The sequence below is a fragment of the Henckelia pumila genome, chromosome 4, assembly GCF_033568475.1.
Source record: "Henckelia pumila isolate YLH828 chromosome 4, ASM3356847v2, whole genome shotgun sequence".
NCBI lineage: Eukaryota > Viridiplantae > Streptophyta > Magnoliopsida > Lamiales > Gesneriaceae > Henckelia > Henckelia pumila.
The window spans coordinates 91,598,404-91,613,690 of record NC_133123.1 but is presented as its reverse complement, the minus strand read 5'-3'; the positions used below and the strand labels follow the sequence as shown (position 1 = coordinate 91,613,690).

General features: G+C 29.7%; 1 non-coding gene across 1 annotated transcript; it reads left to right on the top strand.

The window, feature by feature from the left end:
• The first annotated feature begins 10,825 nt into the window (after positions 1 to 10,825).
• LOC140870030 (small nucleolar RNA R71) lies at positions 10,826 to 10,936 on the top strand. The gene has a single exon (XR_012147014.1). It is a non-coding gene; the product is annotated as a small nucleolar RNA R71 (small nucleolar RNA).
• Positions 10,937 to 15,287: the final 4,351 nt, after the last annotated feature.

Sequence of the window (15,287 nt, the reverse complement as noted above, 5' to 3'; positions counted from 1 at the left end):
TGGTTACGGGCTACTACAAATATATTATAGTTGATTTTTATGAAAAATTAAACTTTATAATATGTGATTTTTCTCATAAAATAAATAGTTAAAGTGTGACTTTGATTATTTATAGTAAATTGTGATTTACAAGAAATTCAATTATAAATAAATTAATTTGAAAGTAAACAAAGGTGTTTGTTTATTTTGTTAATTTATTTTATAATTGTGGTGGTTAGTGATTGAACCAAGATATATAATATTTGATCAATTAATTATTGAGATAATTAATTGATGGTGTATGACATGTGATATTGTGCATGAAGGATGATTAAAAGCCCAAGACCAATTTGCTAGGTGTATGCTAGGATATTTTGTGTTGAATGGTTGTAATAATTATCAAATTACAAAGTGGGCTTGATTTATGGCCCCTTCCCACCCCATGAGATGTATCCCTATTTGTGATGAAACTTAAAATTTGTAATTATTTATATGTTAAAAAGTGTGTTTTAAAATTTAAGTTTAATTAAAATTATGAAGTTGTATTATTTTAGTGTTATGTGTTTATATTTAAATGTTTTACTAAAATGTTGTATTTTACGGTTTGCGCAGGTTTGGTAAAAATAAAATTACTCAAGCTACAGTGGTCATAATGGAGTAATCTCAAAACCTGTAGAATCACAAAAGAGGCATCTGCAACTTTGTAGAAGACAAGAAATTCCAAAAACTTCATTAAGATGATCAAAATAATAAAACATCAAAATGGAGATAGATTTACTTTTACTATGACCAGCTTGGAGTAAAAATATCATAAGTATTTCATATTTTATCCAAAAGGGGTGAATGAGTTTTCCAAACACATCTACACAAAATATCTTACGTGTTCTATGTTGAAAAGAAAGGCTGAATCGGTGGTCTAAGGCATCAAACATGCCAATTAAAGTTGGGTCATGGTATTGACATTCAAGGAGACAAGCACCCACCAACTTTACTATTTCACATTTAATAAGCCTTGGACTCTTCCTCTCATTTGGCCTATAAATAGATGTGTTGTATAAGCTTTGTAGTATGCAAGAGTGTAGAGAATTCTTCATTTGTAAAATAAATATTGTGTGTGTGAGAATAAAAGTTTGAGTGTGCAAGTTTCTCAAGTTCAAGTATGAAATTTCTTTTATCTTTATTCTTGAGTTTCATGTTTTTGGAAAGCTAAATCTATTTATGTCAAGGTGAAAAGGTTTCATTGTTGGTCAAGTAAGATTGTTTATATTTTGTATATTCTTTTCTTTTCTATTTTTATTTTTACTAATTGATCTTTATTTGTATGTATAATTTTGGATGATTTGTTGTTATCTATTTACATCAAATGCTTGGTACCTTGAATGTGGTTACCTTGATTTGTTGTCAAATATGATACAATAATTACTACAATAATTATATACTATAAATATATGTATCTATTTATAATAAAGTCATATATATTATTTAGACGATAGCGTGACACTGTCGGTTGTTCTAAATAATATATTGTGATTTGAACTAACATTTAATTTATCGCATCTAACTTTTACTTTATCGCAACTAACATTTACTTTTCCGCAACTAACATTTACTTTCTCGCATCTAACTTTTACTTTTCCGCAACTAACATTTACTTTATCGCATCTAACATAAAGTCATATATTTTATTTAGACGATAGCGTGGCTCTGCCGGTTGTTCTAAATAAAATATTGTGATTTGATCTAACATTTACTTTTATGTCAATTTATATTTATGCATTTATATATATATTATGGGTACCATGTATTAAATATCGGTGGATATTAATATAGTGGGAACTATATTATATGATATACTTGTTTAAATATTTAATTGTTCTTTTTATGTTTATATTTATTCATCTATATATATTATGGGTACCATGTATTAAATATCGGTTAATCTGATATTAATATAGTGGGAACTATATTATATGATATACTTGTTTAAATATTTCATTGTTCTTTTATGTTTATTTTTATTTTAGTTTCTTTTATTTATTTTTATTTAGCAATCTTAATTAAACCAACAATGAACCTTTGAAACCTTGACAATTTTATAATTTGTGTATTTGAAGTTTTATAATAATATTTTCATCTATAATATATTATTGCTAAAATTAAACTTACAACATCCTCTCCGTGGATCGATCTCGTACTCACGAGTATATTACTTGCAGACAACCTACACTTGGGTGAATTACAATTTAAGTTGTAGCAAGTTTTTGATACCATGTATTAAATATCGGTTAATCTGATATTAATATAGTGGGAACTATATTATATGATATACTTGTTTAAATATTTCATTGTTCTTTTATGTTTATTTTTATTTTAGTTTCTTTTATTTATTTTTATTTAGCAATCTTAATTAAACCAACAATGAACCTTTGAAACCTTGACAATTTTATAGATTTAGCTTTCCATTAACATGAAACTCAAGAATAAAGATAAAAGAAATTTCATACTTGAACTTGAGAAACTTGCACACTCAAACTTTTATTCTCACACACACAATATTTATTTTACAAATGAAGAATTCTCTACACTCTTGCATACTACAAAGCTTATACAACACATCTATTTATAGGCCAAATGAGAGGAAGAGTCCAAGGCTTATTAAATGTGAAATAGTAAAGTTGGTGGGTGCTTGTCTCCTTGAATGTCAATACCATGACCCAACTTTAATTGGCATGTTTGATGCCTTAGACCACCGATTCAGCCTTTCTTTTCAACATAGAACACGTAGGATATTTTGTGTAGATGTGTTTGGACAACTCATTCACCCCTTTTGGATAAAATATGAAATACTTATGATATTTTTACTCCAAGCTGGTCATAGTAAAAGTAAATCTATCTCCATTTTGATGTTTTATTATTTTGATCATCTTAATGAAGTTTTTGGAATTTCTTGTCTTCTACAAAGTTGAAGATGCCTCTTTTGTGATTCTACAGGTTTTGAGATTACTCCATTATGACCACTGTAGCTTGAGTAATTTTATTTTTACCAAACCTGCGCAAACCGTAAAATACAACATTTTAGTAAAACATTTAAATATAAACACATAACACTAAAATAATACAACTTCATAATTTTAATTAAACTTAAATTTTAAAACACACTTTTTAACATATAAATAATTACAAATTTTAAGTTTCATCACACCCCCAAACCGGCTAATTACTAGTCCCTTAGTAATAAAATATCATAAAATATCATAAAATATCATAAAATCACAAGTTAGATTTTTATTCCTTAATATATATATTCAAATTTGCAAACTTTAAAATTTTAAAAACACACTTGTGAGGAGATCATATGTTTATTTATAAATCTCATTATCAACTAATATATTAATATATAATTGGATGGGGTATACATATATATTACACACAATATCAAAATATTAAATATATATAATTTTTTTATATAAATATTTTCTAAAAACTTTGAGAATAATATAATTAAAATGATAATAGAAATCATTTCATAACATGTATAATATCAGGAATCTTAATGTAAAAGTCTCAACTCCATATTCTCTCGGGTTAAAGTATTTCATATATAGCTGTTTTTCACTCGTGGAGTTGGAAGAAAATTATACACTCTTTGAAAATGGCTAGTAAAGCAGACAATCAAATAACCTAATATTGAAAATAAGATAGGATGATTTACAAAGAATAAACCCATTTTTTTTTTTTTTGTTTTTTTGTTTTTTTGTTTTTTTTTTTGTTTTTTTTTTTTTTTGCTTGGCTGCAAAATTGTTTTTACATAATCAAATACCTCCAATAAACTTTGAAAATGTAACATTTTTTTTTCAAAGTTTATTTATTTTTTTTTATTTTTTATGAGGTAAATCTATTACATTAATAATTATAGTAGAGATATTAATACTCTACATCTTTACAATCAAACTTCAAACAACTTTGCAGCCAATTTTCATTTTTCTTTTTTTTTCTTTTTTTTTTTCAAAATGGGTTTAATCTAGTAATCAACCATTTCTTAATAATCAATAAAAGCTTATAAGTTGTTTTCTCAATTCTTACCCCTCACTCACAAAATTTATGTGAGTAACTATTGAACTTTTACAAATTAATTCCCTCAATTATACATGTTATTATTTATTCAATCAATATCACTTTAATTATATACTCATAAAAGTTTTAGAAAATATGTATTTGAAAACACACAATTATATATTATTTATAACTTATATCCCATCAATTATATATTTTCTATTAAATTGATAAAAAGAAGAATAAATAAACATCTATACAAAAAGACTTCATTTTCTTAGTAGTTTGCAATTTAAATATATACGGAATATTAAAATCTAATCTATTGTGATAAGATGATAAATAAAAACTAATGCGTGTCAGGAGTTTTTGACTCCTTACTCTGCCATTGAAAAAAAAAATAAATATTATTATAGAAATATATTTTTTTAAAAATTTTAAATTTTTTTTTTTTTTTTTAAGAAAAATAAAGAGTACATGATGAAAGAGATATTACCTGGAATTATTGAAGATGAGGAACAAACACAAACCATTTCATGACATGTTGAATCAATGATCCAGTTTTCTTTTCTTACTGGTTGGTTGAGACCAATTGATCTTTGTTATAGCTGAATCAGGTTGATGAACAAAAGCTTGGAGATCATCAATTAATTGGTCTTCATTCGAAGCAGAGATGAGCATCCTTCGTGAATTTTTTGAAATAAAATTTTGTTCCACGGCTACATCGAGAAAAGTCAACAAACCATCATAATAGTTATTGATATTCAACAAGCCAACAGGTTTATTATGGATATTAAGTTGTGCCCAAGAAACAACATGAAAAATTTCTTCTAAAGTACCAAAACCACCAGGCAAGGCAATAAAAGCATCAGAATTTTCTATCATTTTAGTTATTCTCTCGTACATTGATGAAACTTTCAACTCTTCCCCAACCGTAACACCTGTAATATTTCCTTCAGCTAAATCTGTAGGAATAATACCCAAAACCTGACTACCTCCAAGATGAGCTGCTGTTGAAATAGATCCCATTAACCCAATATTGCCTCCTCCGTAAACCAAGTGAATTTTTCTCTCTGCTAAATTTTTTCCAAGATTAATTGCTGCATCAACAAATATTTCATTCTTTCCAGTATTAGAACCACAAAAGACACAAATATTTTTCAATTTTTGTGAAGAAGATCCTGTCATGTTTTTTTCTTTTCTTTTAAAAAATATAGAGAGAGTTGAGTGATTTTATAAGGAAAACAAGGAATAAGACAGAAATAGGAATACAGATGTGAACAAAATGATGAAAATAGTAAAAAAAAAATAATATATAATAATAACATGCATGCGTATAAACAGTGATGTGATTGTGGCTCACAGTGTTCCTTCAATATTTATGAGTCGAGGGTTGGCTTACCATCCAATTTTCTTATAAATTGGCAAATAGGGTCTTTTTTAGTCAGATTCCCAAGACCATCACCATGACGCTGCGCTTGGAATAGTTTCCATAAACGGAGAAGTTGACCTTGTACATCTCCACTAGAATGCGTCTCAAGAGTCAATGAGATATCATCCAATGACTCTTTACTCAGCCCATTCTTAATGAAATCAATTTTATCTTCTCTATTTGTGGAAACATATCCCAAAGATCTGCATTGTCTATTACAAGTCCATCTGGCACAATTATGACAAACATCTAACCTTTTAGCCCTTCTTTTCTTCGCATAGGTACTTTTTCCTAGTCCAGACATATTTCGAACAAGTAAGAATTTTGGAACTTCACCACCTAATCGAACCTTGGCTTCAATTATAAGACGAATATCCTCCGGGATTCCTTTTTGCATAAGCATTCTCAATCTTTCACATCTGCCTTCATAAATCATTCTCAGAACTTTTTTAGAAACAGATGGAAAATATTTACCAAGTTTTTTGATAGCTTCATCCATAATATATATTTATATATATATATATTCAATTATTTTGGGAAATTGAAATAAAACCGACTGAAAGTAGTCACGGAGTACCGTTATCCGCCACTTAACCGGGAAGTGAACTCAATTCTGCAAAAATAAAATAAAAATATAAGTAACAATTAAGTTGGATCATATAAAGGAATAAACTCTTCATTAAGAACTTCATTTTCTATAAACGGTTTAAGTCTTTGCCCATTAACTTTAAATACATTATTATTTTTAGGATTTTCAACATCAACAGCACCATTAGGATAGACAAATTTAACAATAAATGGTCCAGACCATCGCGATCTAAGTTTTCCTAGAAACAAATGCAAGCGAGAATTATAAAGTAAAACTTTTTGTCCGATTTCAAAAGATTTTCTCATAATATTTTTATCATGAAATGCTTTTGTTTTATCTTTATAAATCTTTGCATTTTCATATGCATCATTTCTTAATTCTTCTAGTTCATTTAATTGCAATTTTCTTGATTTAGATGCATCATCTAAATTAGTATTAAACGCTTTAATTGCCCAATAAGCTTTATGTTCAATTTCAACAGGTAAATGACAATGCTTTCCAAAAACTAATCTGTATGGTGACATCCCCATTGATGTTTTAAATGCAGTTCTATATGCCCATAATGCATCACTTAATCTTAAAGACCAATCTTTTCGATTTGGATTGACTGTTTTTTTCCAAAATTTGTTTTATTTCTTTATTTGCAAGTTCAACCTGACCATTCGTTTGAGGGTGATATGGAGTAGAGACTTTATGTGTAATACCATATTTTCTTAACAACGAAGAAAATGATTTATTTATAAAATGACTTCCCCCATCACTTATTATAGCTCTAGGTATTCCAAATCGACTAAAATATTTTCTTTCAAAAATTTTATCACAACTTTATGATCATTAGTTCTACATGCAATTGCTTCAATCCATTTTGAAACATAATCGACAGCTACTAAAATATAAGTGAATCCAAAAGATAATGGAAATGGACCCATAAAATCTATTCCCCAACTGTCAAATATTTCAATAATCATGATTGGATTTAAAGGCATCATGTTTCGTTTTGAAATTGAACCCATTTTCTGACAATTTTCACAAGATTTGCAAAATGAATGTGTATCTTTGAATAAAGAAGGCCAATAAAATCCACATTGAAAGATTTTTGCAGCTGTTTTCTTTGACGAAAAATGACCTCCACATGCCTCAGAATGACAAAATTTAATGACACTACTTACCTCATTGTCGGGTATGCATCGTCGAAAAATTTGATCAGGACAATACTTAAACAAATAAGGATCATCCCAATAAAATTTTTTGACCTCTTTCAAGAATTTATTTTTATCTTGTGAACTCCAATGAGAAGGCATTTTATTTGTCACAAGAAAATTTACAATATTAGCAAACCAAGGCATAGTAGTAGCATAAAATAGTTGATCATCCGGAAAATTTTCATTTATTGGTATTTCATTTTGAGATGATTCAGAAATTATTCTTGATAAATGATCGGCTACTACATTTTCTTTTCCTTTTTTATCTTTTATTACAAGATCAAATTCTTGTAACAACAAAATCCATCTTATTAATCTCGGCTTAGCATCTTGTTTATTTGATAAATATTTTATGGCAGAATGATCAGTGTAAACAATAGTAGTAGAACCAATTAAATAGGATCGAAATTTATCTAATGCAAACACTACTGAAAGTAATTCTTTTTCAGTTGTTGAATAATTGATTTGAGCACTATTTAAGGTTCTACTTGCATAATAGATCACATAAGGTTTACCTTCCTTTCTTTGTCCTAACACGGCTCCTACAGCATAATCACTTGCATCACACATTAATTCAAATGGTAAAGACCAATCAGGAGGTTGTAAAATAGGTGATGTAGTTAAAAGATTAATTATTTTTTTAAAAGCAGTTTCACATTCTTGAGTCCATTCAAATTGTGCATCTTTTGTTAAAAGATTTGAAATTGGTTTCGATATTATGCTAAAAGTTTTTATAAATCTTCTATAAAATCCCGCATGACCCAAAAATGATCGAATTTCTTTGATCGTGTTTGGTGATGGTAGATTAGCAATAACATCAACCTTAGCTTTATCAACTTCAATTCCTTTTTCAGATATGACATGCCCTAACACAATTCCGGATTTAACCATGTAGTGACATTTTTCCCAATTTAAAACAAGATTTTTTTCTTCACATCTTTTTAAAACTTCTTCCAAATTTTTAAGACAGTTTTCAAATGAGTTTCCAAAAACAGTTATATCATCCATAAAAACTTCCACAAATTCTTCAATCATGTCACTAAAAATACTTAGCATGCATCTTTGAAAAGTAGCCGGGGCATTACATAAACCAAATGGCATTCTTTTAAAAGCAAAAGTTCCGAACGGACAAGTGAAAGTAGTTTTTTCTTGATCTTCTAATGATATTGGTATTTGATAATACCCCGAATACCCATCAAGAAAACAATAATAAGGATTACCTGCCACTTTCTCTAAAATTTGATCTAAAAATGGTAACGGAAAGTGATCTTTTCTAGTTGCATCATTTAATTTTCTATAATCAATGCACATACGCCAACTAGATGGAATCCTAGCTTGTAATAATTCTCCCTTTTCATTTTTTATAACAGTGATGCCTGATTTTTTTGGTACTACTTGTGTTGGACTTACCCATTTACTATCCGAGATTGGATAAATAATTTCGGCATCTAATAGTTTTAAAACTTCATTTTTAACAACTTCTTTCATGTGTGGATTTAATCTTCTTTGTGGTTGTTGATATGTTTTAGCATTTTCTTCCAAATGAATTCTATGTGTGCAGATTAAAGGATTTATACCTTTTATATCTTGCAAAGTCCATCCAATTGCATTTTTGTGTTTTTTAAGTAGTGTTATTAAATCTTCTTCTTGTTTTGGTAAGAGGGTAGAAGATATTACAATAGGATATGTTTGATTTTCACCAAGAAAAGCATATTTTAGTTCTATTGGCAAGGGTTTTAATTCAAGTTTTGGATGATCATTTTCTTTTACTTCTTCAAGTTCATTAATTTCTTCAAATAACTTTGATTTAAAAACATTTTTTGAATCAAAACTTTCCACTAAACAAACTTCAGATTGTTGATTTAAGTTTTTTTGGTGTATATTTTCTTCCACAATTGTTTCTATTGCATTATCATCTTCATCTTCATTAATACTTGGTTGTTTACATAAATTGAACACATTAAGTTCTAAAGTCATATTTCCAAAAGACAATTTCATTATTCCATTTCGACAATTAATTAAAGCATTTGAAGTTGCTAGAAATGGACGTCCCAATATTACTGGAATTTCGTTATGTACTTCTATTGGTTGTGTATCCAAGACAATAAAATCCACAGGATATATGAATTTATCGACTTGAACTAACACATCTTCTACGATACCTCTAGGTATTTTGATTGACCTATCGGCTAGTAAAAGAGTAACAGATGTAGGTTTTAAATCTCCCAACTTAAGCTTTTCATAAACTGAATAAGGAATTAAATTCACACTTGCTCCCAAATCTAACAAAGCTTTTTAATTTTATTTTTTCCAATAATACATGAAATTGTTGGACAACCGGGATCTTTATATTTCAAGGTAGAATTATTTTGAATAATAGAACTTACTTGCTCCGTTAAGAATGCTTTCTTCTTTACATGCAATTGTCTTTTTACAGTACATAAATCTTTTAAAAACTTTGCATAAGAAGGCACTTGTTTAATAGCATCTAATAATGGAATATTTATTTTTACTTGTTTAAAAACTTCATAAATATCAGAATCATTTTTTTGTTTTTTATTATTAACTAATGCATGAGGGAAAGGAACATGTTTATTTGACTCACATATTATTTCAGATAATTTATCATCAACTTTCTTAATCTTAGGACTCAAAGTATCATCTTTCTCGAAAGTATCAAGATTTTCATCCTTACTCTTTGAGTTTGACTGATCTTTGTTTTCATCACTATATGGATCATTAACTATTTTACCACTTCTAAGAGTAATAACAGATTTTACTTGATCAAATTTTTCTTGATTTTGATTTTTAGGATTAGGTTGTGGTTGAGATGGAAATTTTCCTTTTTCATGAATATTAAGTGCAGATGCAAATTTTGCAAGAGTTTCTTTCAAATCATTCATAGATTGAATGTTTTGAATATTGATAGACTCTTGCTTTTGAATGTATGCATGAATTTCATCTTCAAAATTTTTTCTTGGAGGTGGGATATAAGGAGCATAACCTTGATGATTTTGGTTATTTTGAAAAGGTTGTTGTGAAGGTTGTGCATTATTATCGTTCCTCCAACTAAAATTGGGATGATTTCTCCAACCAGGATTGTATGTTTGTGAAAAAGGATCTAATGTTGGTTTTTTAAAATTGTTAACATAATTGGCTTGTTCATGGAGACATTCTTTAAATGAAGGCAAAGTAGGACAATTTTTTGTAAGATGATCATGTGTGTCACATATATGACAAACAATTTCTTGAACACTTTTTAATTGATCACTCTTTTTCATTTCTAATGACTCGATTTTTCTTGCTAAAGATGCAAGTTTAGCTTGAACATCTACATCATCTTTAAGATGATAAATACCACCCCCATTTGTTGAATTATTGGTTTTACTTGGTGGTTCAATTGAGCCTATATTATCCCAATTTTGAGCATTTTCTGCTAATGACTCCAAATATTCCATAGCTTCATTTGGGTTTTTATCTTCAAAAGTTCCATTACACATGAATTCTATCATTTGCCTATCTTTAGGTATTAAACCTTCATAAAAGTGAGAAACTATTCTCCATATTTCAAAACCATGATGTGGGCATGTATTAAGTAACTCTTTATATCTATCCCAACATTGATAAAATGTTTCCCCTTGTTTTTGAGAAAAAGTTGTAATTTGTCTTTTAAAAGAGTTTGTTCTATGGGAAGGAAAAAACTTTTTTAGAAATTGTTGTTGCATTTCTTCCCATGATCTTATTGAACTTGATCTCAAATTTTGCAACCATGTTTTAGCTTTATCTTTTAAGGAAAAAGGGAAAAGCTTTAATCGAACAGTATCCATGCTACAATTTTGATCATTATAAGTGTTGCAAACCTCCTCAAAATCTCTTAAATGCAAATATGGATTTTCAGAATCTAAGCCATGAAAATTTGGTAAAAGTTGAATGACTTGTGGCTTAAAATTGAAATTAGATGCATCAGGAGGAAAAACTAAACAAGATGGTGTACTAGTTCTTATTGGATTCATATGGTGCCTAAGTGTTCTTGATTGTTCATGTTCTTGATGATGATTATTATTATTATTATCATCTTGATTATTAGAATTATCGTCCATGTTTAAAATATTTTCAGTTACTCGAACAAGTCTACCACTTTGTTTACGACTCCAAACAATCATACAATAAAAAACAACATACTATTTACATAATAACAAAATTAAACTTAATTTATACCTCCCCGGCAACGGCGCCAAAAACTTGCTACAACTTAAATTGTAATTCACCCAAGTGTAGGTTGTCTGCAAGTAATATACTCGTGAGTACGAGATCGATCCACGGAGAGGATGTTGTAAGTTTAATTTTAGCAATAATATATTATAGATGAAAATATTATTATAAAACTTCAAATACACAAATTATAAAATTGTCAAGGTTTCAAAGGTTCATTGTTGGTTTAATTAAGATTGCTAAATAAAAATAAATAAAAGAAACTAAAATAAAAATAAACATAAAAGAACAATGAAATATTTAAACAAGTATATCATATAATATAGTTCCCACTATATTAATATCAGATTAACCGATATTTAATACATGGTACCCATAATATATATATAGATGAATAAATATAAACATAAAAAGAACAATTAAATATTTAAACAAGTATATCATATATAGTTCCCACTATATTAATATCCACCGATATTTAATACATGGTACCCATAATATATATATAAATGCATAAATATAAATTGACATAAAAGTAAATGTTAGATCAAATCACAATATTTTATTTAGAACAACCGGCAGAGCCACGCTATCGTCTAAATAAAATATATGACTTTATGTTAGATGCGATAAAGTAAATGTTAGTTGCGGAAAAGTAAAAGTTAGATGCGAGAAAGTAAATGTTAGTTGCGGAAAAGTAAATGTTAGTTGCGATAAAGTAAAAGTTAGATGCGATAAATTAAATGTTAGTTCAAATCACAATATATTATTTAGAACAACCGACAGTGTCACGCTATCGTCTAAATAATATATATGACTTTATTATAAATAGATACATATATTTATAGTATATAATTATTGTAGTAATTATTGTATCATATTTGACAACAAATCAAGGTAACCACATTCAAGGTACCAAGCATTTGATGTAAATAGATAACAACAAATCATCCAAAATTATACCTACAAATAAAGATCAATTAGTAAAAATAAAAATAGAAAAGAAAAGAATATACAAAATATAAACAATCTTACTTGACCAACAATGAAACCTTTTCACCTTGACATAAATAGATTTAGCTTTCCATTAACATGAAACTCAAGAATAAAGATAAAAGAAATTTCATACTTGAACTTGAGAAACTTGCACACTCAAACTTTTATTCTCACACACACAATATTTATTTTACAAATGAAGAATTCTCTACACTCTTGCATACTACAAAGCTTATACAACACATCTATTTATAGGCCAAATGAGAGGAAGAGTCCAAGGCTTATTAAATGTGAAATAGTAAAGTTGGTGGGTGCTTGTCTCCTTGAATGTCAATACCATGACCCAACGTTAATTGGCATGTTTGATGCCTTAGACCACCGATTCAGCCTTTCTTTTCAACATAGAACACGTAGGATATTTTGTGTAGATGTGTTTGGACAACTCATTCACCCCTTTTGGATAAAATATGAAATACTTATGATATTTTTACTCCAAGCTGGTCATAGTAAAAGTAAATCTATCTCCATTTTGATGTTTTATTATTTTGATCATCTTAATGAAGTTTTTGGAATTTCTTGTCTTCTACAAAGTTGAAGATGCCTCTTTTGTGATTCTACAGGTTTTGAGATTACTCCATTATGACCACTGTAGCTTGAGTAATTTTATTTTTACCAAACCTGCGCAAACCGTAAAATACAACATTTTAGTAAAACATTTAAATATAAACACATAACACTAAAATAATACAACTTCATAATTTTAATTAAACTTAAATTTTAAAACACACTTTTTAACATATAAATAATTACAAATTTTAAGTTTCATCAATTTGCCATGGATATTTTCATGTAAAATATTTGATAGCGGAAGTTCAAGATTGGAAGATGGTGGGACATGATGAATTATGAAGATCCAAGACATGTAAATATTGGAAGCTTATGTAATTGTTGCATTTGCATCCCATGCATTCCCTAGGAATTGGACCTAGGCCCGTGTTTGGCTCACACGGGCCAAATAGTTTTTGGGGCGATTGATCATCCTTGTTAATTAGTATGTGCGTTATTATTTTATAATAACAAAGTTGCATGAATCCGGCAAACATACGATCAAACATGGCGATCTTTAAAATTAATGATGAGACCTTTTTCAAAATTAAAAAAAAAACCCTCATTTTGAATTAGATTCAAAATTTATATCAAGCCCGAAAAGGGGAATTATAAATTTGTTTATAATTTCCATGTCTTCCATCGACAATGGATGCATGACGAACGCTACCCGTATTCAATGCTCGGCTCATATTATTGGGGGGGCTTGGATGCCGGAAAGCTGTGACATCCATTGACATGGTGATGTGAACTACGTGGAACTCCCATGACTTCGGCTCATATTATTGGGGGAACTCATGGCGACCGTCCATTAAGGTTCGATATCGATTAGTAAGGTTACACGTAAAGATGAACGACGTCATATTATTGGGTCCTAATCAAGCGTGAGACAAAAGTTTACGTAAGGGTTGCATGGAGATGCAATTGGAAACTACCTTTTAGAAATTATGATTGGCTGATATTATTCGGGATCGTAATTGGCTAATTGGACCTTATGTACCTACTGAGGAAAGGAGTTTCCCGTTTTTACTAGAGGGTAGTAAAAATGTCAAAACAGTGGGAGTAAATATTTATAAAGTTAAAGTCCATACTTTATATCTTATTAAATATTTTAAAATAGTCATTGACATTTATCTGTTATTATTTTTCAGTACAAGTTTTGACAATGTCATCAATTCGCAATCCGCTATCTACTATACTCGACAAACATTTACTGACCGGTCCAAATTACCTTGATTGGCTAAGAAATCTGAAAATCATCTTGAACTCGGAAAAGATTGCATACACACTTGATGAGTCGCCCCCTGATACGGCTCCGACTGATTGTAGCCCTGAGGAGCTACAGACTTACAAGGATTGGTGTGACCATGACTTGAAAGCCAAGTGTTATATGCAGGCTTCTATGAATGATGAGCTTCAGCGACGTTTTGAGAGTGCAAAGCATGCTGCTGACATTCATTTGCATCTCAAAGAACTCTTTGGTGAACAAACACGCCCACTTTGACATGCGATTGTCAAGGAGCTAATCACTTTGTGCATGCGAGATGGGGCTTCGGTCCATGAGCATGGCCTGAAGTTGATTGGGCTCGTGGAGAAACTCGTTAGCATGGATCTTGTGCTACCAACTGAGTTGACCACAGACGTGTTGCTCTTGTCACTGCCTAGCTCATTTGATCCTTTTGTGGTGAATTTCAACATGAACAGGTTAGATCCAACCCTTGAGGAGTTGGTTAACATGCTTGTTACGTTTGAATCCACAATCAAGAAAGAGAAGCCGGTTCTTTATGTGGGATCTTCATCTGGTTCAAAGAATAGACCACATGGGAAGGGAAAGAAGCGTTCCTTCCATGCTCCCAAAAAGAACGCGCCCTTGAAGAGGCAAGCTCCGAGTCCCATTGTGGTAGCCACACCAGTTAAGGCTAACAAGACTAATGACGTCTGTCATCACTGTAAGAAACCTGTACATTGGAAACGTAATTGCAAGGAATATCTTGACCAGAATGGTTCTGGAAAAGGTATGTTCTACATTGAAGTAAACATTTCACTTAACTCTTCTTCTTGGGTATTGGATACCGGCTGTGGCTCACATCTCTATAATGATTTGCAGGTGATGGCAAGAAGTAGGAGACTCGGAGATGGTGAGACCTTCTTGAGGATGGGCAATGGGGCAAGAGTTGCAGCCAAAGCTATTGGAGATGTTTACTTATTGTTGGACAAT